General features: G+C 42.6%; 1 pseudogene; it reads right to left on the bottom strand.

Moving 5' to 3' along the window:
• Nucleotides 1-26,228, bottom strand: part of LOC147959245 (uncharacterized) — a 113,036-nt pseudogene extending 86,808 nt beyond the window's left edge.
• Between the last annotated feature and the right edge of the window lie 1,592 nt (nt 26,229-27,820).

Below are 27,820 nucleotides of genomic sequence, written 5' to 3'. Positions count from 1 at the left end.
ATTTGCAGTATTGAGCATATGAAGTATTTTATGAATTCTAGAGATCTATTTTTAGCACTTAAAAATGTAGTTTCATAGGATTATAAAAGTGCAGGCAATGTGATTCTCATAGAAGAAACTGGAAGTTTTAGTTTTAGATAAGAAACTGCAGGTTTAGTTTCGGATAAGAAACTACAACTTTCAGAGGCAGAGCATTTATATTAACACAACCTTTTCAAACAGGGTTAACATCATTTGAAAGTTTTATTCATGGTCAAAAATGGAACTACCAGCCAGTTAACATCATGCTGATCAACATTCATGCATAGCACATCTGCATTTGATGCACAGTCAAAAAGGTATGCTATTTTCAAAATACCCACACAATGTCGAGTGTGCGAAAAACAGAGAAAACGAGGGATGAAGTTTTGGCAAGTGTTGGCAGTGGTGTGAATAGATGACAATGGGGAACCACATGTCAATAATGGCAGAGGAAAATAATGGAAATATTTTCCCTGCATCAGGTGGAATCAAACCCGGGCGGAAGAGCTGTCGCCTGTCGGGTAGTGTCACTTGGCCACTGGGGTAGTTCAGTACTTTTGTTACAAATAGGGCACTGCCTCAGGTGGTCCGTTCTGCTCCTGCGCCTTTGTGCGCTCGCCGCAACATCTCTGTCTGCCATTGTGAACATGCTGAACAAATGATAGGAATCTGGAGAGGACTGTACATGGAGAGGCGAACAGCAGGGGCCCACCAGGTCTATGGCCATATGCAAGCAAGTGCCTCCTCGAAAAAATACTTCCTCCTAATGTTATACTGACGTTGGGGCCCGCGAGTTTGTCAACATAGTTACTTTTTTAGGTGCTTCAACGTAGTTACTATAAGAGATAAATTCCCAACAAAGCCGGGGAGCTGGCAGGTATCATTTATTATCACTGGGGCAGCAAGTATCAGCTGGGTTTTGGGCCGCCCCCTCTAGGCTTTCTTTTTTAACATGGGCAGCCCACGACATGCCGGTTCGTATTTTTTTAGGGTCATCATGTATCGACCGGCCTATGGACCTCCCATCCGAGGTTTTATTTTTCCTGAAACATCAGCAACCCAATTTATGTTTTTTTTTGAAGAAAACGCAGAGGTCTGTTCTATTTTTCTATATAAGAATAGGAACGCCTAGTCGAACTTATGTTTCCCTTCTAACTATATTATATATATTTAAATTATTTTATATGTTATTATATATTATTGTTATTGTCATCATATATTTAACAGATACTTACATATGTAAGAAAACAATATCCCACATCTTATCAACTTATAAAAATAATTTCTTAACAATAAAATCCTGGATTTTTTTGGCAATGAAAATCCAGGTGATTGTGTACAAAAGCTTGGTAAGATTTAAGGACCAATGTAATAATAAATCACTTATTATTTAAATATATTTATAACAAAATGCTCAGCCCCTATTTATTTTCTAATAACATTGCTGCGCCCAACCCAACATTATAATTAGAATCCGCCCAGCAAAATCATGTATATCGAGAAAGTGCAAATGGCTTGTAATTGTTTAGGAAAAAATAAATGGGCCTCATGGACGCTACATTATTTGTTCACCCAGCCCAGCAAATGGAATGTAATTCTAAAAAAAGAGATCAAATTGACTGTAAATTCTGAAAAAATGGGTGGAATACGTGCCACATTTTTGGAGGCTGAAATGTGGGCCAATAGGTCGAAACCAACGCAAGTTGTTGTCAACTTAGTCAACAAATGATTTTGACATCGTTAGCCGTTGAATTTACATCCAACAACCGACATCCATCTTCAATCTCTCATCTTCTTCCTCCAGCGCCGCCGGGACCACCTGCTCCCGCCTCCTGCTGCTAGCGGCTCTGCTTGGCACGCTTCACTATGAAACGCTACCCCACCGTTGGCCAGGCCATCCCTCCACCCCTCCACACCTCCTGTTCTTCTCCATCTACTGCCGAACCACACCGCACCAGAACCAGTTAACCCTCATACACCTCTCCGTCTGCGACTCTACTCCCGCATCTTCCCATCAGCCGCTCGTTGCTGTCCGGGGCCTCACCGTCGTCCACCACCTTGGATGCGCTTGGCGCAGACTGGTCAATGTGGTCAATGAACGACATCCATCGGAAGTAGACTGTGCGTGGAGAGGCTGACAGCTGGGTCCACAGCCGCACGCAAGGAAATGCCTCCTTATTACGCGCAAAATAATGATTCCTCCACTTGACAGCTGGGACCCACCGGAAGGGCCTCTATATTTCATGAAAAAAATGTCCCCCCCCCCGCTGACAGGTCATACCCACCAGCTATATCTTCGCACGCAAGGAAGTGCCTCCTTATTACGCACAAAAAAATGAATACCCCCATGCTAGCTGGGACCCACCATAGTGGGAGGATGACTTGTGGGCCCACTAAGTTGACGGGGACGGAGGGCTTTGTCAACTTAGTCAATATGAACGATTCTAGCTCCAGTGACCGTACAATGTCCATCCAATGGCCCTAGTGCTTCTTCAAGCTCTGGTCTTCTTGCTCCAGCAGCCCAAACCAGCGCGGTCGTGCCACATGCTCCTGCCTCCCGTGGCCGGCTGTGATGCCGCGGATGCCTCAACGCCGCTTACAACTCCCACTGCTGGCCTGGTCATCCCTCCACTCACCCACACCCCCTGTTATTCTGCGACGATGGCAGCCTCACACCGCAGCCGAACCAGTGAACCCTTGTACTCCTCTCCGCATGGGCAACCACTGCCGCGTCTTCCCCAGCTCCGCTTCGTCCCCTTCCTAGGCCTCGCCGTCGTCCACAGCCCTGGTGCTCTCGGCGCGGCGTGGTCAACGTGGTCAAGGAACAACTTCCATCGGAAGAGTACTGTACATGGAGACGCTGACAGCTGGGTCCACGGCCACAGCAAGGTAGTACCTCCTTATTACACGGAAAATAATGATTCCTCCACCTGACAGTAGGGACCCATCGGACGGGCCACCGTATTTCACGAAAAAAACGTTTCCACCCTGACTGCTGGGACCCACCAACTACATCTTTGCATGGAAGGAAGTGCCTGACAGTCGGGACCCACCTGGTCGAATCGTACGTAGCATTGTCATTCTGGTCACGAACGTGTACGTGCATACTGGTCGATGTAGAGGCGCGCACGTGTCATAGTTGAGGCGCACACATAGCATGTACACGTACGTATAACGGCCAGGGTGCAAGAAAGAAAATACGGCCACGTACGTACATACGGGCGGGGTCTCGAACGCCTACTCGCGCATACGTACGGCCAGGGCTCGTGTACATGGCTGGGTCGGAACGGAGAAACTGCGCCGTCGTCGTGATCATGGGGAGGCAACCGGCTGGGTCGGAACGGAATGCGTCGTCATGTTCATTAGGAGCCAACCGGCTTGGATGGAACAACCAATCAAAACGAGGCCTGGCGTACCGCAGAACGGAGGGAACAGGCTTGTGTTCGACCGACCATGGTGGAAATGGGATCGTGTTCATCTGGAGGGGTCTGGGGTACCGCAAAACAGAGGAAACGGGCCTCCTACGGTCGAAACGGGGTCCTGTTGATCGGGAGGGTTGTGGCGTACCGCAAAATGGAGGAAATGGACTTGTGTTGGAGCACTACGGTCGAAACAGGGGTCCTGTTCATTAGGAGGGGTGTGGCGTACCGCAAAACGGGACTCCACGGGATAATGTTCATCTCCATCGTCGAGCTCCTCCAGCCTCCACGGGCTACTGTTCATCCACCGTCAACCTCCTCCAGCCTCCACCTGCGACTGTTCATCCACGGGCTCCTATTCATCCAGCCTCCACCGCACGCTCCTCCACCGTCTACTGTTCAACCAGCCCTCTCCACGGGGTCCTGTTCAACCAACCCTCCACCGACTAATGTTCAACCAGCCTCCACGGGGTCCTGTTTAACAAGCCCTCCACGGGGTCCTGTTCATCCACCGGCTCGATCGATCGGGGTCATGTTCATCCAGCGGCAACGGCCTCTACTACCACGGGGTCTGATGTCTACTACACAACCTTCTTCTTGTAGACGTTCTTGGGCCTCCAAGAGTAGAGGTTTGTAGGACAGTAGCAAATTTCCCTCAAGTGGATGACCTAGGGTTTATCAACCCGTGGGAGGCCTAGGATGAAGATGGTCTCTGTCAAACAACCCTGCAACCAAATAACAAAGAGTCTCTTGTGTCCCCAACACACCCAATACAATGGTAAATTGTATAGGTGCACTAGTTCGGTGAAGAGATGGTGATACAAGTGCAATATGGATGGTAGATATAGGTTTTTGTAATATGAAAATATGAAAACAACAAGGTAACGAATGTGAGCGAAAACGGTATTGCAATGCGTTGAAACAAGGCCTAGGGTTCATACTTTCACTAGTGCAAGTTCTCTCAACAATAATAACATAATTGGATCATATAACTATCCCTCAACATGCAACAAAGAGTCACTCCAAAGTCACTAATAGTGGAGAACAAACAACGAGATTATGGTAGGGTACGAAACCACCTCAAAGTTATCCTTTCTGATCGATCTATTCAAGAGTCCGTAGTAAAATAACACGAAGCTATTCTTTCTGTTCAATCTGTCCTAGAGTTGGTACTAGAATAACACCTTAAGACACAAATCAACCAAAACCCTAATGTCAGCTAGATACTCCAATGTCACCTCAAGTATCCGTGGGTACGATTATACGGTATGCATCACACAATCTTAGATTCATCTATTCAACCAACACAAAGAACTTCAAAGAGTGCCCCAAAGTTTCTACCGGAGAGTCAAGACGAAAACGTGTGCCAACCCATATGCATAAGTTCACGAGGTCACTGAACCCACAAGTTGATCACCAAAACATACATCAAGTAGATCATGTGAATATCCCATTGTCACCACAGATAAGCACATGCAAGACATGCATCAAGTGTTCTCAAATCCTTAAAGACTCAATCCGATAAGATAACTTCAAAGGGAAAACTCAAACCATTACAAGAGAGTAGAGGGGGAGAAACATCATAAGATCCAACTATAATAGCAAATCTCGCGATACATCAATATCGTGCCGAATCAAGAACACGAGAGAGAGAGAGAGAGAGAGATCAAACACATAGCTACTGGTACATACCCTCAGCCCCGAGGGTGAACTACTCCCTCCTCGTCATGGAGAGTGCCGGGATGATGAAGATGGCCACCGTAGAGGGATTCCCCTCTCCAGCAGGGTGCCACAACGGGTCTAGATTGGTTTTCGGTGGCTACAGAGGCTTGCGGCGGCAGAACTCCCGATCTAGGTTTCTTTCTGGAAGTTTGGGTATATATAAGAGGTGTTGGAGTCGGGAACAAGTCAGGGGGTCCCCGAGGTGGCCACGAGGTAGGGGGGCGCGCCCCCACCCTCGTGGTGGCCTTGGGACTCTTCTGGCCCATCTCCGGTACTCCATAGGCTTCTTCTGGTCCAAAAATGATCTCCGTGAAATTTCAGGTCAATTGGACTCCGTTTGGTTTTCCTTTTCTGCGATACTCAAAAGCAAGGAAAAAACAGAAACTGGCACTGGGCTCTAGGTTAATAGGTTAGTCCCAAAAATCATATAAGATACCATATAAATGCATATAAAACATCCTAGATGGATAATAATAGCATGCAACAATCAAAAATTATAGATACGTTGGAGATGTATAAGGCATCCCCAAGCTTAATTCCTACTCGTCCTCGAGTAGGTAAATGATAAAAATAGAATTTTTGATGTGGAATGCTACCTAACATAATTATGAATGTAATTTTCTTTGTTGTGGCATGAATATTCAGATCCATAAGATTCAAGACAAAAGTTTAATATTGACATAAAAATAATAATACTTCAAGCATACTAACCAAGCAATTATGTCTTCTCAAAATAACATGGCCAAAGAAAGCTATCCCTACAAAATCATATAGTCTGGCTATGCTCTATCTTCATCACACAAAATATTTAAAACATGCACAACCCCGATGACAAGCCAAGCAATTGTTTCATACTTTTCATGTTCTCAAACTTTTTCAATCTTCGTGCAATACATGAGCATGAGCCATGGATATAGCACTATAGGTGGAATATAATGGTGGTTGTGGAGACGACAAAAGGAGAAGATAGTCTCACATCAACTAGGCATATCAACGGGTTATGGAGATGCCCATCAATAGTTATCAATGTGAGTGAGTAGGGATTGCCATGCAATGGATGCACTAGAGCTATAAGTGTATGAAAGCTCAAAAAGAAACTAAGTGGGTGTGCATCCAACTCGCTTGCTCACGAAGACCTAGGGCATTTTGAGGAAGCCCATCATTGGAATATACAAGCCAAGTTCTATAATGAAAGATTCCCACTAGTATATGAAAGTGACAACATATGAGACTCTCTATCATGAAGATCATGGTGCTACTTTAAAGCACAAGTGTGGTAAAAGGATATTAGCATTGCCCCTTCTCTCTTTTCTCTCATTTTGTTTTTTTGTTTTTTGGGGCCTTCTCTTTTTTATGGCCTCTTTTCTCTCTTTTTTATTTTTCGTCCGGAGTCACATCCCGACTTGTGGGGGAATCATAGTCTCCATCATCCTTTCCTCACATGGGACAATGCTCTAATAATGATGATCATCACACTTTTATTTACTTACAACTCAAGAATTACAACTCGATACTTAGAAAAAAAATACGACTCTATATGAATGCCTTCGGCGGTGTACCAGGATGTGCAATGAATCAAGAGTGACATGTATGAAAGAATTATGAATGGTGGCTTTGCCACAAATACGATGTCAACTACATGATCATGCAAAGCAATATGACAATGATGAAGTGTCATAATAAACGGAACGATGAAAGTTGCATGGAAATATATCTCGGAATGGCTATGGAATGCCATAATAGGTAGGTATGGTGGCTGTTTTGAGGAAGGTAAATGGTGGGTTTATGGTACCGGCAAAAGTTGTGCGGTACTAGAGAGGCTAGCAATGGTGGAAGGGTGAGAGTGCGTATAATCCATGGACTCAACATTAGTCATAAAGAACTCACATACTTATTGCAAAAACCTATTAGTCGTTGAAACAAAGTACTACGTGCATGCTCCTAGGGGGATAGATTGGTAGGAAAATACCATCGCTCGTCCTCGACCACCACTCATAAGGAAGACAATCAAAAAATAAATCATGCTCCGACTTCATCACATAACAGTTCACCAAACGTGCATGCTACGGGAATCACAAACTTTAACAAGTATTTCTCAAATTCACAACTACTCAACCAGCATGACTCTAATATCACCATCTTCATATCTCAAAGCAATCATCAAGTATCAAACTTCTCATAGTATTCAATGCACTTTTATGAAAGTTTTTATTATACCCATCTTGGATGCCCATCATATTAGGACTAAATTCATAACCAAAGAAAATTACCATTCCGTTCTAAAAGACTCTCAAAATAATATAAGTGAAGCATGAGAGTTCATCTATTTCTTCAAAATAAATCCACCTCCGTGCTCTAAAAAGATATACGTGAAGCACTAGAGCAAATGACAAACTACTCCGAAAGATATAAGTAAAGATCAATGAGTAGTCGAATAATTGTGCAACTATGTGAAGACTCTCTAACATTTAATAATTTCAGATATTTGGATATTATTCAAACATCAAGCAAAACAAAATAAAATAAAATGACTCTCCGAGCAAAACACATATCATGTGATGAATAAAAATATAGCTCCAAATTAAGTTACCGATGAACGAAGACGAAAGAGGGGATGCCATCTGAAGCATCCCCAAGCTTAGGCTCTTGGTTATCCTTGAATATTACCTTGGGGTGCCTTGGGCATCCCCAAGCTTAGGCTCTTGCCACTCCTTATTCCATAGTCCATCGAATCTTTACCCAAAACTTGAAAATTTCACAACACAAAACTCAACAGAAAACTCATAAGCTCCGTTAGTATAAGAAAATAAATCACCACTTTTGGTACTGTTGTGAACTCATTATTTATTTATATTGGTGTAATATCTACTGTATTCAAACTTCTCTATGGTTCATATCCTCTGATACTACTCATAGATTCATCAAAATAAGCAAACAACACTATGAAAACAGAATCTGTCAGAAACAGAACAGTCTGTAGTAATCTATATCATTCGAATACTTATGTAAACCCAAGAATTCTGAAATAAATTCGTGGACGTGAGGAATTTGTCTATTAATCATCTGCAAAAAGAATCAACCTAAGAGTACTCTCCAGTAAAAATGGTAGCTAATATCGTGAGCGCAAAAGTTTCTGTTTTTTTACAGCAAGATCGCAAAGACTTCACCCAAGTTTTCCCAAAGGTTCTACTTAGCACAAACACTAATTAAAACATAAAACCACATCTAAACATAGGCTAGATGAATTATTTATTACTAAACAGAAGCAAAAAAGCAAAGAACAAAAATAAAATTGGGTTGCTTCCCAACAAGCGCTATCATTTAACGCCCCTAGCTAGGCATGATGATTTCAATGATGCTCACATAAAGGATAAGAATTGAAACATAAAGAGAGCATCATGAAGAATATGACTAGCACATTTAAGTCTAACCCACTTCCTATGCATAGGGATTTTGTGAGCAAACAACTTGTGTGAACAAGAATCAACTTGCATAGGAAGGTAAAACAAGCATAACTTCAAGATTTTCAACACATAGAGAGGAAACTTGATATTATTGCAATTCCTACAAGCATATATTCCTCCCTCATAATAATTTTTAGTAGCATCATGAATTAATTCAACAATGTAACCATCACATAAATCATTCTTTTCATGATCTACAAGCATAGAAAATTTACTACTCTCCACATAAGCAAGATTCTTCCCAATCGGAATAGTGGGAGTATCATAAGAAACTCGAATACTATAAATTGTTTCCACATTAAAAGAGTAATGTTCAGAAAGAGGGTAATCATAATCATGACAAGTTTTATAAATATAATCGTCACTACTTTTTATAGCATAAGTGTCATCACAATAATCATCATAAGTAGCAACTTTGTTCTCATCATAATCAATTGAAACCTCTTCCAAGATAGTGGAATCATTACTAAATAAAGTCATGACCTCTCCAAATCCACTTTCATCAATATAACCATCATAAATAGGAGGCATGCATCATCATAATAAATTTGCATATCAAAACTTGGGAGGTTAAATATATCATCTTCATGAAACATAGCATCCCCAAGCTTGCCTTTTCATATCATAAGCATAATCACTCTCATCATTAATAGTATGGATAGCACCAATAGTATAGCAATTATCATCATCATAATGAGTAATAGGAGCAACATCATTTGGGAGAGATTCCTTTTTACCTTTTCTTCTCCGTTTTTTCTTTCTCTTCTTCACATCATGTGTGGGTTCAATCCTCCTTTTGGAGCTCCTTATTAATGAGATTGGTTGAATAGAAGGCTCCTCCTCGTTACCTAATTCTTCATAAGAAATAATATGTGGATATTGAGAAGTCCCTTCCCTTTCATTATGTAACATCCCAAAATTCTAAATTTTGGAATGTTAAAATAAATAGATTGATTGATTTATTGTTTGATTGCTGTGTGATTGATTGAGTGAAATTCAAAACTTTTGAAAGTTAAATGAGAGGGAATAAAAGGACTTTCCCAAACTTTCACCTTTTTCTTTTTGATCCCCGTGAATTCAAATTCTTTTCATCACAAAACCGGGGAGACAAGATGACATGACTTCTTCCATTTATTTAAATGACAAGGGGTGTTGAAAATATTTGAATTTCATTTGAGAATATTTCCAATTCTGAAACTTTATGAAACTCAATGATTTTCACGAGCGAAGATAAAATGACTTCTTCAAATTATATGAAATATGAGTTGGGAGTTTCAAAGGATCAATTTCAAAGTCCTTTTGGAATTAATTTTCAATTTGGAGTTATTCGAGTTTTATTCAAATTATTTTTCTCCAAAAATAAAATATATGGAAATTAGGGTAACATGATTCCCTACATTAGAAAATTGGAGAAAAATTAATTTGAAATCATTTTGGGTTTTTAAATGATTTTTATTGGATTTTATTAGAGCCGTAGCACTCTTGGCTTTATTTAAATTTGCATGGATTTTATTTGACTCTAGAAAAATGTTCATGTCGTAGAAAATCTTTTTTTGAAAATCTTGATATATTATATGCCTATATAATATTTTTATTTCTGTTGGTTTTTATTTGTTCTGTTCGTCTGGAAAAAATACCCTTTCCCCTGACTGGGCCGGCCCGGCTAGCCAGCCAGGCCCAGCCCCGCCGCCGTCGTCCCCGACAGGGACTCCTCACGAGTCCATGTCGCCGCCGCCGCTCGCCCGGGCCAACCCGGCCACCTCCACGCCGCCTTGCCCCACCTCCCATAAATACCGGGCACCCGGGCCCCCCTGGACCTTGATCCGCCGCCGCCCTCTCTCTCCCGCGCCGCCGCCGCCACAGATCGCCACCGCCGCCGCAGCTCCGCCTCCCCGCCCCGCGCCCTCGCCGCCGCCTGCCGCTCCTTGCCCCGCGCTGCTCGCCGCCTCCCGCAGCCGCGCGCCACACGCCAGAGCCGCCGCTCGCCTTGCCCGCGCGCCGCCGCGCCGGAGCGCGCCGCCCTCGCCGGAGCTTGTTGCCGCCGCCGACCGACGCGAGGAAAATCTGCCGGAAAATGCCCCGTCGTTGAACCGCCAAGAACCGGGGTAAAAACCGCCGCCGACCGGTCCGATCCAAATCGATTTTTTTAATAGACCGTTTTTATCACTATTTAACGGACGTTCTCTATTAAGATCTCTTTAGCGAACAGTTTTCGTCTTGTATGCCTCTGTAGCGAGCGTTCGCTCGATAGGATTTTTTTCTGCCAGGGACTCGTTTGTGATTAAAAGTTTTACAGATTAGTCCCTAAACTTCAAACCCTCGCATCTTTTTACTCGTTTGTCCAAATCCAATGAAACCAACGCCCACTTCTTCGTTATGATCTCCTCTATCCAGGTAAACAACTTAAACATGTTTTTGAAAGGTTTAAAATTTGAATTAGATCAGTTTCGTAGCTCCGTTTGAGTTGATTCTTTTTGCAAATCGAAGCTCTTGACCTAAACATTCTGATAAGGCCAAATTCACATAATTTTGGTACTGTTAGAAATTGTTTTATGTTGCAAGAGCTATTTGCTTGGTTTTGATGTTTTTCGAATCGACTTCTTCGATCTTTTTGGCCTTTTGAGTGATTGCTTACGTGTGGTTACCATTGCTTGATTATGATAGATTGACCGGAGTGTGACGAGTAGAGCTATCAAGATTTTTGAGTGCGAATCATCTTCATCAACATTGCAGGCAAGTTCACACTTTGATCATACCTCTTTCATACCCAGTTTTTATTGCATTAGATCAAACCTCCAACATTGCATGATTAGGATCTAATTAAATTGTGGGATGGGAAGTAGTTGAGGTAGTACCTATTACCTATTTATTATCAAACCCTTGGGAGTTACTATTACGTTATGCTTACATTGCCATGCTATGCTCGTAGATGTGGATTGGGTTTTGAGAGTATTCATGACATATGTGAGATTGTTAATTAATGGTTTACTTAAGGTGACAACTTAAACATACTTCTGGGTGGATTGAGGCACCTGGGTATTCCAGGATTGCCTGTCTAGGCACCTGGGTAGACCAGGATTGCCTGTTTTTTTATGGACCGCCACCCAGGCCCAAAGGGATCATGAGATTATTCATACTAGAAACTTCCGTGTGCAGCCACAAGCTATTATGGGCTCTAGCATAGTTGATTAAGTCGTGCGAACTCTTACAAGGTAGACTAGCAGATGTAGGGGGAAAGTAGGTGTAACGGTCTATCCATCGTAAGGTGCTAGCGCTTCTGAAAGACTATGTCTCGGTCATCCGTCTTGTCAAACACCATGTAGTGCGAGAAACCAAACGGAGGCGATCGAGTCTTGTGGGGAAAAGTGCGCAAACCTCTGTAGAGTGTATAAACTAATCATGATTAGCCGTCTCCCCGGTTATGGACATCTTGAGTATCTAGTACTTGGATTATCATGTGAATCTCATCATGTTACTTTAAATTAATTTTGTTGGGTTTAATGATGTTACTTAATTGGGATTGAGATTGCTGTCAACCATCCTCAATGATTAACAACCACCATGATAGTTAAATAAAATTTATTCCTTTGTAGTAGGGAAAAATTGGCTTTTCGCAAAAACCTTATAACCATAGAGCTTTTCCACCAGCCAAATATGCATGTAGTGATAGCCATTGTTCATCCTTTCTCTCTACGGTGTGAATTTGCCAGTACATTCAATGTACCGACCCTTTGTGGCTGCAACGTCTCATGTTGCAGGGTTATCTTACGACGAGTAAGTGATACGTTAGGGTTACGATTTCTACACACAACCTTGTTACTTCCGCTATTTTGGATTGAGGTAATAGTATTTACGTTACTTTTACATGTGATTTACCTCCATTATAAATCCTCGAGTACTGTGTGTGTCAGCATACCGATCCAGGGATGACACTTAAGCACAGAGACTTGATCCATTCGGGTCGGGCCGCTACAAGATGGTATCAGAGCACATGTTGACTGTAGGACGTGACCCTAGAAACTGGCAAGCCCATAGTAAAGATTTTTCTCTAGAACTTTCCCTTTCAAAAAGATCTTTTACCTCTCTTCTCTTCTGAGCTTATTCAAAAAAAAATCCCTTTTAGTGAGACCATACCCCTTTTCCCTTTTGACCACACGAAGATTCGACTGATGAAGACCACTCCAAGAAGTACAAGATATCGGACAACTAAGACCACTTCGGAATGAAGAGTATTTTCCGTGCATCTGAATAATGGAAACTACAACGGTTGAAGACTGAAGACAAGTATAATTTGAAGGCTCTGAAGAATTCCTAGATTTGTATGACCTAGGAAGGCTACCCTTATGGAACTTGGCAGATTATGGAAGTTGTCCATGCCCGAGATCAAGGTGTATCGGAGAAAGACCGGAACATCGAGCATGAGAACTCAAAGTTTTTTCAAGAAAACCCTAAGGCAGGAGATATCAATTATGGAATGAAAGCTCATGGGAATGACAAGAGCAGAACCACGGTTATCCGTGATGTCATCGCCGCTGATGCTATTGTCACCGTGCTGAGTTAAGGATGCATTTCTTCAGAATGGATTTGATGGAAGAAGGCTGATGGAGCACCTATCAGCAAGAGGTGAAGTTTTAACCTTAGCTGACGTAACACCGGGATCTGGAGAATTACATCAGGGATTTTAAGACGGACCCGCAGGAAGCCGTATTTTTGACAAGGAAGCATTTCGTGAAGAACTTAGGTCCAAGAAGCTGAAGTAGCCAAGCTGGAGGAGCAAAATCTCGAGATACCGGAGATTCTTCAGGAACTGAAGGACAGTAGGACCATGGTTCATGCGAAGGATGTTGAAACCAGAGGTTTGGAACGCAACTCCATAATATTAAAGGACGTCACGAGAGACTTCGCGTCAACAGAGTTGATTTGGCAAAAGAACTTGAGAAAGACAAGCATGATCGAAAGAAGCCATTGGAGGCATGAACAAGGCTTGAAGAGTTTGGAGACGTTGAAGATTTATTGACCTTTAGAAGACCAAACCCCAGTTATATCCCTACGTTAGATGCGACGATTGTGAGCTGTCATTTGTTTGATGATTTTTTTCGACAGCCACAATAAAAAATCTGTCTTTTCAAAACTGTTGTTCGTATTGTGTGAATCCCTCTCCCTCTCTCTTATCTCACCCCAAACCCTTGGACCCAATAGAGGATGAATGAAGATGAGCTTATATTTTTTGGACTGATGAGTCAATTGGAGACGGACCAATGGATTCAGAACGTGGAGGATCACATGGAGAATAACCCTATAGTTGGACATGATATGACCCATCATGCTCTTCAGTGCTTTGAAAGAGGTGCTGCTACTTGGTGGAGGATGTACCAAACCATCAATGGATGGCAAGGAGTAACCACTTGGAAAGAATTTAAGTTTCTTTGCCAAAGTCTAGGTTTGTGTCTCAGAAATTGAAGCTTTATGGAAAGGATATGAATAAACCTTGTGCATGCAAGATTTGTGGAGAAATAGCACACACCCATAAAGAACACAAGGATGAATGCCCAAATTGTGAAGGAAGTCATCCAGCTGAAGAATGCCCAACTAGGCAGAATTACTTATTTCTTGTGTGAAGGGACTACCCACTATCCTGCTCAGTGTCACATTTACCCCATGGTACAATGAACCATCCAGCAGAAGAAAGAAGTATTGAAAGGAGCCCTTATGGGAATTTTAGAAGAAGCTATGATGAAGGAAGAGATGGAGGACACACCTAAAGAAGACCCGAGTAAACCCTGCACTAAGTCTTGATATTCATGTGGAGAAGAAGGACACATCTCCCAGAATTGTATGAATGGGGATCTAGTAGAATTCCCGACAGAGGAAGTAGAGTATGACCCACAAGAAATAGAAGCCATGATTGGCATGGAAAGGTCCAGGAAGAGAAGTAGATTGGATTCCAGGAAGGACCTGAGTCATATTACCTGTTACAGGTGCAAGGAGTCAGGGCACTACCTCAACAGTTGCCCAAAAAGGAAACCTCAATACTTGTCAGAAGTAATATGTTTTAGTTGTAATGGAGCAGGGCACTTTGCCAGAGAATGCCCTAAGGAGAAGAAAACTTGTGCTAGATAGTGAGTTTGCAACAAAAGAAATGGAGTAGTAGAAGTGAGAACATTTTCTTTTATATCAAGGTGTTGAGTTGAGATTGTAATCAATTGACAGTGAATAAATTTAGCATCGTTGGTACTGATATGGATTTTATGAGTTGTTACCCTATGAAGAAGAATTTTGACCATTTTGAGGATATGAGAAATATGTTGTATGGAAGATTTGTGCATTTTAAGGGTGGTAGTACCCTGTAAGAACCCTTGACCCTTGGAAAAGATAAGGATACTCCACTGAGTGGATTTCGGATAAAATGAATACGAGTTTTGTCTCGATATGTGTGATGCCCCAAGAGTATGTGGGATGAAGTTGGAGAACGTCAGTTGTTGGACCAAATGTGATCAAGGAGTCAGAAGAGAATGTTAAGTTAATTCGAGATAGACTGAAGGTAGCTCAGTCCAGGCAGAAGAGTTATGTAGACAAAAAAATGCAAGGAGGTAGTCTATGAAATTGGAGACAGAGCATGTCTTCGTATGACCCATCTACGAAGAGTTAAACGATTTGTAGTTAAGGGAAAGTTAGCCCCGAGATTTGTGATACCATACTGAGTTTTGGAGCATATGGGAGAAGTGGCCAACAAGTTGGAGTCACTCAAAGGACTGTCAGGAGATCATGATGTGTTTCATGTTACACAGTTGAAGAAGTTCCAATGCAGAGATGGCCAATATTCCACTGTAAGGATGTTTGACCCTGGAAAGGATAATGATATTCCACGAAGTGGAATATGGACTGCATAAGTATAAGTTTTTATCTCGGTTTGTGGGATATTCCACGAGGATGAAGAGATGAATTACTATTGGATATAAAGGAGGTATGATGTTAGAAATATGGATCAATGGAAATTCCATGATGAGTCTGAGTAATCGTGCATGTCCTAGTTTGGTGCCAATAGAAGGAAGGAAGACAATACAATTGGATGGATTTAAGAATACTAGGAAGTTGGAAGTTGGAATAATGATCAGTTACCCGATGATAAGTTCAAGGACTACAAGTGATGAGATGGGCCATAACCCACAGGCCCCAGGACCTACCAAGAAGCAAGAACATCCTTGCTGAAGGAAAAACCCTGGAAGAGAGTACGACCTTACCCACCGACGATTTTATAGGAGTAACGCAAAACCTGAGAGTTGTGAAGGAACGATAAGTGTTTGTTTGGCTTGCAGAATCAATGGATTATTCCGAACGTAGTTCGTGGACAAGAGAAATTCTGCAATGCTTGTGAGGATGACCGAGTGTTAGAATGCGAGATTCAATAAACCGTATACAAGGTAATGATTTGGGTGCGGGATGGATTGATCACCATACCGACTTACTCTTATTATTCGCCTTGCTATGTGGGATGGTAAATCTGAGTGACTTACCTATAGTAAAGAGATGACGATCAAAACCCTGTTTAAACTTAGAATGGTATAAGTATTTTTCCCTTGTACACGACAGTTGTTGCCAACCGTAGGTTATACGGTGAGGTTCAACCCAGACCCATTTCCTGCAGGAGAAACCATAAATTGTTGACCACCATGAGATATCGATAGTTTTTTAGTTTTGGCGCCAGACCCGTCAGCTAAGAAGACCCAATCTCGGAATAACCTTACCAAGAGGAAAGGACAGAAGAATTGAGGAAAAGGTTATGCCACTACCGGAAGAGCTCAGAGAAGGAATTTTCTCGAGGATTTGAGAAGACCGACACTGTCAAGAATAAGGATGGAGTATATGAGTTTTGATGGAACAGTAACCATGCTTCTAAGGGTGGTAGAACCCCAGACCCCTGTGATGTTCTATGGGTTTGAGAAGACCCCCAACCCTAACCTTTTCTTGCTAGCCTCTCTGAATCTCGAGGACGAGATTCATTTTAAGGGTGGTAGGTTTGTAACATCCCAAAATTCGAAATTTTGGAATGTTAAAATAAATAGATTGATTGATTTATTGTTTGATTGTTGTGTGATTGATTGAGTGAAATTCGAAACTTTTGAAAGTTAAATGAGAGGGAATAAAAGGACTTTCCCAAACTTTCACCTTTTTCTTTTTGATCCCCGTGAATTCAAATTCTTTTCATCACAAAACCCGAGAGAGAAGATGACATGACTTCTTCCATTTATTTAAATGACAAGGGGTGTTGAAAATATTTAAATTTCATTTGAGAATATTTCCAATTCTGAAACTTTATGCAACTCAATGATTTTCATGAGCGAAGATAAAATGACTTCTTCAAATTATATGAAATATGAGTTGGGAGTTTCAAAGGATCAATTTCAAAGTCCTTTTGGAATTAATTTTCAATTTGGAGTTATTTGAGTTTTATTCAAATTATTTTTCTCCAAAAATAAAATATATGGAAATTAGGGTAACTTGATTCCCTACATTAGAAAATTGGAGAAAAATTAATTCAAAATCATTTTGGGTTTTTTAAAATAATTTTCATTGGATTTTATTAGATCTGTAGCACTCTTGGCTTTATTTAAATTTGCGTGGATTTTATTTGACTCTAGAAAAATGTTCATGTCGTAGAAAATCTTTTTCTGAAAATTTTGATATATTATATGCCTATATAATATTTTTATTTCTGTTTGTTTTTATTTGTTTTGTTCGTCTGGAAAAAAAACCCTTTCCCCCGACTGGGCCGGCCCAGCCCAGCCGCCGTCGTCCCCGACAGGGACTCCTCACGAGTCCATGTCACCGCCGCCGCTCGCCGTGGCCAACCCGGCCACCTCCGCGCCGCCTTGCCCCTCCTCCCATAAATACCGGGCACCCAGGCCCCCCCTGGACCCTGATCCACCGCCGCCCTCTCTCTCCCACGCTGCCGCCGCAGCTCCGCCGCTCCGCTTCCCCCCCCGCCGCCGCCTGCCGCTCCTTGCCCCGCGCCGCTCGCCGCATCCCGCAGCCGCGCGCCAGACGCCAGAGCCGCCGCTCGCCTTGCCCGCGCGCCGCCGCGCCGGAGAGCGCCGCCCTCGCCGGAGCTTGCTGCCGCCACCGACCGACGCGAGAAAAAGCCGCCGGAAAACGCCCCGTCGTTGAACCTCCAAGAACCCGGGTAAAAACCGCCGCCGACCGGTCCGATCCAAATCGATTTTTTTAATAAACCGTTTTTATCACTATTTAGCGGACGTTCTCTATTAAGATCTCTTTAGCGAACAGTTTTCGTCTTGTATGTCTCTGTAGCGAGCGTTCGCTCGATAGGATTTTTTTTCTGCCAGGGACTCGTTTGTGATTAAAAGTTTTACAGATTAGTCCCTAAACTTCAAACCCTCGCATCTTTTTACTCGTTTGTCCAAATCCAATGAAACCAACGCCCACTTCTTCGTTATGATCTCCTCTATCCAGGTAAACAACTTAAACATGTTTTTGAAAGGTTTAAAATTTGAATTAGATCAGTTTCGTAGCTCCGTTTGAGTTGATTCTTTTTGCAAATCGAAGCTCTTGACCTAAACATTCTGATAAGGCCAAATTCACATAATTTTGGTACTGTTAGAAATTGTTTTATGTTGCAAGAGCTATTTGCTTGGTTTTGATGTTTTCCGAATCGACTTCTTCGATCTTTCTGGCCTTTTGAGTGATTGCTTACGTGTGGTTACCATTGCTTGATTACGATAGATTGACCGGAGTGTGACGAGTAGAGCTATCAAGATTTTTGAGTGCGAATCATCTTCATCAACATTGCAGGCAAGTTCACACTTTGATCATACCTCTTTCATACCCAGTTTTTATTGCATTAGATCAAACCTCCAACATTGCATGATTAGGATCTAATTAAATTGTGGGATGGGAAGTAGTTGAGGTAGTACCTATTACCTGTTTATTATCAAACCCTTGGGAGTTACTATTACGTTATGCTTACATTGCCATGCTATGCTCGTAGATGTGGATTGGGTTTTGAGAGTATTCATGACATATGTGAGATTGTTAATTAATGGTTTACTTAAGGTGACAACTTAAACATACTTCTGGGTGGATTGAGGCACCTGGGTATTCCAGGATTGCCTGTCTAGGCACCTGGGTAGACCAGGATTGCCTGTTTTTTTATGGACCGCCACCCAGGCCCAAAGGGATCATGAGATTATTCATACTAGAAACTTCCGTGTGCAGCCACAAGCTATTATGGGCTCTAGCATAGTTGATTAAGTCGTGCGAACTCTTACAGGGTAGACTAGCAGATGTAGGGGGAAAGTAGGTGTAACGGTCTATCCATCGTAAGGTGCTAGCGCTTCTGAAAGACTATGTCTCGGTCATCCGTCTTCTCAAACACCATGTAGTGCGAGAAACCAAACGGAGGCGATCGAGTCTTGTGGGGAAAAGTGCGCAAACCTCTGCAGAGTGTATAAACTAATCATGATTAGCCGTGTCCCCGGTTACGGACATCTTGAGTATCTAGTACTTGGATTATCATGTGAATCCCATCATGTTACTTTAAATTAATTTTGTTGGGTTTAATGATGTTACTTAATTGGGATTGAGATTGCTGTCAACCATCCTCAATGATTAACAACCACCATGATAGTTAATGTAGCGACCAGACCTCAAACAGTCTGATCTCTGTGCTCCGGTGTCATCCCTGGATCAGTAATGCTGACACCACACAGTACTCGGAGGATTTATAGCAGAGTAGCAATCACACACTTATTACATCGAGTGTCTCAAAAGAGATCTTAATACAATAAATATGGCTTAAGGCCATCTAGTAACGATAACAGCGGAAGGCTTGGAAGATAAGTGAGTCCATCAACTCCAACGGCATCACTGAGTATAGAACCACGACCTAAAACTCCTTAATCGTCGTCTGAAAAGTCTGCAACATTAACGTTGTAGCCCGAAATGGTTCAGCACATGGAATATGCTGGCAATGTAACACATAGAGAGTAATGGAATGCAACAGCTATACTATATGCATATATGGCTGGTGGAAAGCTCTATGGTTACAGTTTTGCGTAAAGCCAATTTTTCCCTACTTCAAAGGAATAAATTTAATTACTATCATGGTAGTTGTTAAACATTGAGAATGGTTGACAGCATTCTCAATCCCAATTAAAGTAATCATCATTAAACAAAGCCCAACAAAATTAATTTAGAGTAACATGTTGAGATTCACATGAAAATCCAAGTACTAGATACTCAAGATGTCCATAACCGGGGACACGGCTAACCATGATTAGTTTATTACACTCTGCAGAGGTTTGCGCACTTTTCCCCACAAGACTCGATTGCCTCCGTTTGGTTTCTCGCACTACATGGTGTTTGAGAAGACGAATGACCGAGATATAGTCTTTCAGAAGCGCTAGCACCTTACGATCGGGTAGACTGTACCACCTACATCCCCTACATCTGCTAGTCTACGACTGTAAGAGTTCGCACGACTTAGTCAACTATGCTAGAGCCCATAATAGCTTGTGGCTACACACGGAAGTTTCTAGTATGAATAGTCTCATGATCCCTTTGAGCCTGAGTGGCGGTCCAAAAGAAAATAGGCAAGTCCTGGAATACCCAGGTGCCTCAATCCACCCAGATGTGTGTTTAAGTTGCCACCTTAGATAAACCATTAATTAACAAACTCACATCTGTCATGGATATCACTCACCCAATCCACGTCTACTAGCATAGCATGGCATAATAAGCAAACGCAGAAATAACTCCCAAAGGTTTGATAATAACAGGTAATAGGTACTACCTCAACTACTTCCCATCCCACAATTTAATTAGATCCTAATCATGCAATGTGTGAGGATTGATCTAATGCAATAAAACTGGGTAGTAGAAAAGGTATGATCAAAGTGTTACTTGCCTTGCTGATGATCCGCGAAACCTAGAGATTCGAAGTAACAAGCGGCGCACTCCGGGTATTCTATCGCAGACAAACAAACAAGCATACAATAAGTACTCAACTAATGCACAGGTAAAACTCAAATAAGAGATCTAACCAGAAGGTTCAACTTAATAACTCCAGTTGACAAAAAGAATCAAATCGAACGAAACAACGAAAGTCAAACAGCGAAAGAAAACAACTTCGTTCTAGTAATCTGGATCTAGGGCAAAATTTATAGTAGCAACATCTTGTTTAAGTTGGTTAAACGAATAGAGGGTTTCGGGACGAAAGTCTAAGCGCTTGAATCGCCTGATTCCGACAAACGAGCGAAAAGTTATACTAAAAAGAAAATCGGATCAGGAATCGCGATCAGAAAAATCGCGGATTTAATCTGAGAAAAAGAAAAACGACGAACGCTCGCTAGAACGAACGGATGAATGCTCGCTATTTAAATAAACCGGAAAAACCGATCTATTTAAAAAAACCAACCTTAAAAAATAAACCAACGAAAACCGACGACACGGATTTCGAGGCGCGGCGAACCTCGGGCGGCGGGATCGACGACGGCGGCGTCTGGTGGGGCGGCGGCGCGGTGGCGGGCGATGGCAGCGCGGCGCGGCGGCGGCAGCGGCGGCGGCGGCAGCGGCGGGGGGCGGGGCTGGGGCGGCGCTAGGGTTCGGCTGGGGCTGGGGCTGGGCCTCCCCCGGCTTATAAAGGCTAGCCGGGCTGGAGTCCTAGTCGGACACGGCCCGTAGGTCGGTTCGTTTTTTTAATATTCCGCTCGGAAGAAGAAAAAAATAAAAATAAATACTAAACGGACTCCAAAAATTCCGAAATAAATTTTCACGGGCTTCTAAAATCAAGCCTCACTAGGTGAACATTTATTTGGGACCTAAATGAAATTTTGAAAAGCGCACATTTTTCCTAAATAAAAAATAAAACACCAAAAAACTCCAAAATAAAATCTTTTTTTATTAAATGCTCAATATTTCTTTATTTTGGGAAAGTCATTTTATTCCCTCTCTCATATTTTTGTAATAGAAATAATTGATGATAAAATAAATAAAATCAAATGATCCTATTCTCAAAATTTGAGAGAACTCAAATATGAAAATAACGAAATCCCCAACTCTCTCCGTGGGTCCTTGAGCTGCGTAGAATTTCTAGGATCAACCAAAATGCAAAATAAAATATGCTATGCAATGATGATCTAATGTATAACATTCCAAATTGAAAATTTGGGATGTTACAAACCTACCCCCTTAAGATGAATCTCGCCCTCGAGATTTGGGTTGGCTAGAAAATAGGTGAGGGTGGTCCTTGAGCAACTCTTCCTCTCGCTCCCAGGTGGCTTCATCCTCTGTGTGGTGGTTCCACTAAACTTTGCAAAACTTGATAACCTTGCTGCGGGTAACTCGATTGGCAAACTCGAGAATCTTAATTGGTTTCTCCTCGTAGGTCAAATCGTTATCCAACTGAATAGTCTCTAAAGGCACTGTGTCTCTCAATGGTATGTTAGCCATCTCCGCGTGACACTTCTTCAACTGGGAAACGTGGAACACATCATGAACTCCTGACAATCCTTCGGGCAATTCCAACTTGTAGGCCACTTCTCCCATACGCTCCAAAACTCTATATGGTCCTACAAATCGTGGCGCTAACTTCCCTTTAACTCCAAAATGCTTTGTTCCCCGAACTGGAGATACTCGAAGATAAGCTCTATCTCCAATTTCGTAAACTGTCTCCTTGCATTTAGAATCTGCATAACTCTTCTGTCTGGACTGGGCTACCTTGAGCCTATCGCGAATCAACTTCACCTTCTGTTCAGACTCTTTAATCAAGTCAGGTCCAAACAACCGGCGGTCTCCAACTTCGTCCCATGACAACGGTGTCCTACACCTCCTTCCGTACAAGGCTTCGAAAGGGGCCATCTTTAAACTGGTTTGGTAACTGTTGTTGTAAGAGAACTCTGCATATGGCAAATTATCGTCCCAACTAGATCCATAATCTAGAGCACAAGCTCTCAGCATATCCTCCAAAATCTGATTGACTCTCTCGGTCTGTCCATCTGTCTGTGGATGAAAAGCTGTACTGAATTCTAGCCTGGTACCCAAAGTTTCATGTAACTGCTTCCAGAACTTTGAGGTAAACTGGGTTCCTCTATCTGATACGATACTCCTTGGAACTCCATGCAGACATACGATCCTGGTCATGTATATCTTTGCCAACTTAGCACTGGTGTAAGTGGTCTTTACCGGGATAAAATGAGCTACCTTCGTCAATTGATCGACTACAACCCAACTCGAGTCATAGCCTGAAAGAGTCCTGGGTAATCCCGTGATAAAATCCATGCCTAACTTATCCCATTTCCATTCGGGTATCGGTAATGGTTGTAACAATCCTGCTGGCTTCTGATGCTCTGCCTTTACTCTCTGGCATACATCACAAACTGCTACATATTCTGCAATATCCTTCTTCATTCCAGTCAACCAGAAAATATCCTTCAAATCCAAATACATCTTGGTGTTTCCTGGGTGAATTGAATACGGTGAGTCGTGTGCCTCTTGCAAAATCAACTTCCTGATCTCCGGGTCATTGGGCACGTAAATGCGGTCTTCAAACCATAGGGTATCGTGTTCATCCTCACGAAATCCATTAGCTTTTCCTTTGCTCAATTTCTCCTTAATAGCGGCAATCTCTTTGTCGGTCTTTTGAGCTTCTCTGATTCTATCCATCAAAGTTGACTGAATCTCCAATGCTGCTACAAAGCCTCTCGGAACTATCTCCAAGCATAGTTCACGAAGATTTTCTGCTAACTCCTTGGGTATTTCTCCCGTCATTAACGTATTGACATGGCTCTTACGGCTTAATGCGTCAGCTACTACATTAGCCTTTCCGGGGTGATAATGCAATTTCATATCATAATCCTTGATAAGCTCCAACCATCTCCTTTGTCTGAGATTCAACTCCTTCTGTGTGAAAATGTACTTCAAACTCTTATGATCCGTGTACACCTCACAATGATTTCCAATGAGGGAATGTTTCCATGTTTTTAAAGCATGCACTACGGCTGCTAACCCCAAATCATGCGTAGCATAATTTAACTCATGAGGCTTCAGTTGTCTTGAGGCATATGAAACAACTCTCCCTTCCTGCATAAGCACTACTCCAAGTCCTCGACGTGAAGCGTCGCAATATACCTCATAATCTTTGGTCTGGTCTGGCAAAATCAACACTGGTGAAGTAACCAAACATTTCTTCAACTCCTGGAAACTAGCCTCACATTCCTCTGTCCATATGAACTTGGTATCTTTCTTTAATAACTCCGTCGTAGGCTTCGCAATCTTTGAGAAATTCTCAATAAATCTCCGGCAGTATCCTAGGAGTCCAAGAAAACTCCGGATCTCTCCAACTGTGGTTGGTGCTTCCCACTTGGTCACGGTTTCAACTTTAGCGGGATCTACTGCTATACCTTCTCCAGATATAACGTGTCCGAGAAATCCTACTTCCTTCAACCAAAACTCACATTTGCTGAACTTGGCATATAATTGGTGTTCTCTGAGCTTTCCAAGTACCAAACGCAAATGTTCCTTATGCTCCTCTTCATTTTTCGAATAAACCAGGATATCATCAATGAACACTATGACAAACTTATCCAAAAACTCCATAAACACTTTGTTCATCATGTTCATAAAATAGGCAGGTGCGTTAGTCAGACCAAATGACATAACGGTATACTCGTACAGCCCATACCTGGTGGTAAAAGTTGTCTTCGGAATATCCTGTTCTCGAATCTTCAACTGGTGGTATCCTGATCGCAGATCAATCTTGGAAAATACCTTAGCTCCTTGCAATCGATCAAACAGATTGTTAATCATTGGTAGTGGGTACTTGTTCTTGATCGTTACTTCGTTCAATCCTCAATAATCAACAACCATCCTTAACGATCCATCCTTCTTCTCCACTAGAAGTATTGGCGATCCCCAAGGCAAAGAACTTGGGCGAATATATCCCTTCTCCAGTAACTCCTTAATCTGCTTCTTAATTTCCACCAAATCCTTTGCTGACATCCTATATGGTCTCTTTGATATTGGCCCTGTGCCTAAATAGCTCAATCAAAAACTCGATATCTCTATCCGGTGGCATGCCTGGCAACTCCTCCGGAAATACATCGGGAAAATCCCTTACCACTGGTACTTCCTCCTGCACAACTCCTGTTAAGCAATTTACTTGAGTCCTCCTCGTCACATGTCGGGATACATACTTGATCCTTCTCCCTTCTGGTGTGGTAAGCAAAATTGACTTACTAGCACATTCAATATTCCCTTCATACTTTGATAACCAATCCATGCCTAATATCACATCCAATCCTTGAGATTCCAATACTATTAGGTCTGAGGGAAAAACATAGTTACCAATCCTTAATGGTAACCGATCACACCATAGACTAGCCACATATTCTGCTCCAGGCGAGGTTACTAACATGGGTGACCTAAGGGCTTGGGTTGATAGGTTATACTTATCCACAAATCCCCTTGAGATATATGAATGCGATGCACCAGTATCAAAAAGAACGAGTGCAGTAAATGACTTAACCAAAAACTTACCTATTACTTCATCGGGCTGAGCTTCAACCTCCTCCACGCTAACGTGGTTCACCTGTCCCCTGTTGAAAGGGTTCGGCTTCTTCACAGAGCTTCCATTGCCATTTCCATTTTGTATTTCAGGGCACTCATTGGGATAATGTCCGGTCTTCAAACAGTTAAAGCAAGTGACTTGGCTCAGATCCTTCTTGGCTGGGGTCGATGGGTTGGTGCGGTTCTGGCCGTTGCTTCCTCCATTCCCATTACCATTCCTGGTGTCATTGTGATTGTGCGAGCTACCTCCTCCATGGGTATGCTGAAAATGTCCTCCTGGTCTAGGGGTAAAACGTGGCTTCTGCTGAGCTCCAGAACTATACTTTCCTTGTCCATACTTCCTCTTGCGATTCTCAATTTGCTGCTGCTTCCCTTCAATCATAAGAGCACGATCTACCATCTCCTGCTAGTTGTTGAAGGTTGCTACCATCAAATGCATGCTCAACTCATCATTCAGTCCTTCCAGAAACTTCTCCTGCTTAGCTGCATCCGTAGCAACGTCATCTGGGGCATAACATGCTAACTTACTAAAGTCCTCCACATACTGGCCAACTGTCCGTCCTCCTTGGCGTAAGTTCCGAAACTCACGCTTCTTCATGGCCATAGCTCCTGCTGAAACATGTGCAGTTCGAAAAGCCTGCTGAAACTGGTCCCATCTGACAGTGTCGACTGGGAAAGTGGCTGTGAAATTCTCCCACCATGATGCTGCGGGTCCTTCTAACTGATGTGCGGCAAACTTCACCTTCTCCGCATCTGTGCATCCTGCTGTGGTCAACTCCCTAGCTGTCTTGCGGAGCCAATCATCTGCTACTATCGGCTCGGTGCTACTCGAAAACACCGGCGGATTCAGCCTAAGAAAACGGGCTAAGTGATCAACAGGTGGTGGTGGTGGTGGTGGGTTGTTGTTGTTGTTCCCTTGATTCTGATCCTGGACTAGCAACTGCATCAATGTGTTCTGCTGCTGGATCAACTGAGTGAGCTCCGGTGGGAAGGCAAATCTGGGGTCACATCTCGGAGGCATCTGAGGGTTTAGAAAAGATGAGATATAAGAATAGAGGGGTCTAAAGAGAAAACACTACCCATATGCACATGAGGCAAAAGCAAACAATTCACTTCATTCAATCAAACAAGGGCATACAATCGATCTAACTATCGCAAAAGTGCTCAGACTACTATATTTACATGGTGGACTACTACTACTGATGAGGTGGTCTACTAGAAATATTCTTCGGTTGCAGACTCCATGATATCTGCTCCAGCTTCATCAACATAATCATCTCGCTACTATCTTGTTCTGAGTCGGTGTCGTCAATGATGATGTAGTCTTCCGGGCTAATCTCCTTGGGTTCTTTGTCTTCATCTACTGGCGTAGGGCCTCCCTTAAATATTCCAATCTTCATTGTTAAGTCGGCATTCTTGTCCACCAATACTTCAATTTCCTCTTCATACTCTTCACGTGTAGCCTTGAGTTCTTCCTCCAGTTCCTTGATTCTAGTCTTAGCCTTCTTCAGATCTATCATGTCGGTGCACATCTAGTTCTCCTGTCGTCAAATGTGCTGGTTTAGCTCCTGGATAAAAGCTGCAATTGATCTATCCTTCCTGGTGCTGATCATCTCCCAGTGTTCATCTCGGCGCCCACAAATCTGGTAGATTGTGTCCTTGAGATCCTTGCGGTAGACTTCTCCAATGCGTCCCATGGCGATGTGAGCTGCCATGCTCTATCCTAGACTCCAAGTTGGTGCATCAAAAGAAAACTCTATGGGCTCAGTGACTGGCATGAACGTCCTTCCTGGAACTTGAACTTGAATCATCCAATGCTCTTCTTCAGGTAAAGTGGCGTTGTAGGTTCCGGTGAAGCTTGGTACTCCTATGTTCATGTATCTAGTGACTTCCTTCAAGTGACGTCCAAAGGGTGTATCTTCATCCGGTTGTGTGAACTTGTTCCTTGCATCCGCCATCCTAAAGAGTAGAAAAGATGAGAGGTCAGAAGAGAAGAGAGTGAATAGTGATCTAGGTTTTTTAGCTTAGTGGTCGTGTCCTACAGTCAGTGTGTGCTCTGATACCATCTCTGTAGCAAACAGACCTCAAACAGTCTGATCTCTATGCTCCGGTGTCATCCCTAGATCAGTAATGCTGACACCACACAGTACTCGGAGGATTTATAGCAGAGTAGCAATCACACACTTATTATATCGAGTGTCTCAAAAGAGAACTTATTACAATAAATATGGCTTAAGGCCATCTAGTAACGATAACAGCGGAAGGCTTGGAAGATAAGTGAGTCCATCAACTCCAATGGCATCACTCAATATAGAAGCACGACCTAAAACTCCTTAATCATCGTCTGAAAAGTCTGCAACACTAACGTTGCAGCTCGAAACGGGTCAGCACATGGAATATGCTGGCAATGTAACACATAGAGAGTAATGGAATGCAACAGCTATACTATATGCATATATGGCTGGTGGAAAGCTCTATGGTTACAGTTTTGCGTAAAGCCAATTTTCCCTACTTCAAAGGAATAAATTTAATTACTATCATGGTAGTTGTTAAACATTGAGAATGGTTGACAACATTCTCAACCCAATTAAAGTAATCATCATTAAACAAAGC

The sequence above is a fragment of the Triticum urartu genome, chromosome 7A, assembly GCF_056163025.1.
Source record: "Triticum urartu cultivar PI428250 chromosome 7A, HENAU_Tu73, whole genome shotgun sequence".
NCBI classification, from domain to species: domain Eukaryota; kingdom Viridiplantae; phylum Streptophyta; class Magnoliopsida; order Poales; family Poaceae; genus Triticum; species Triticum urartu.
The sequence above is the reverse complement of the archived record's forward strand: the minus strand, read 5'-3'. Positions and strand labels throughout refer to the sequence as shown.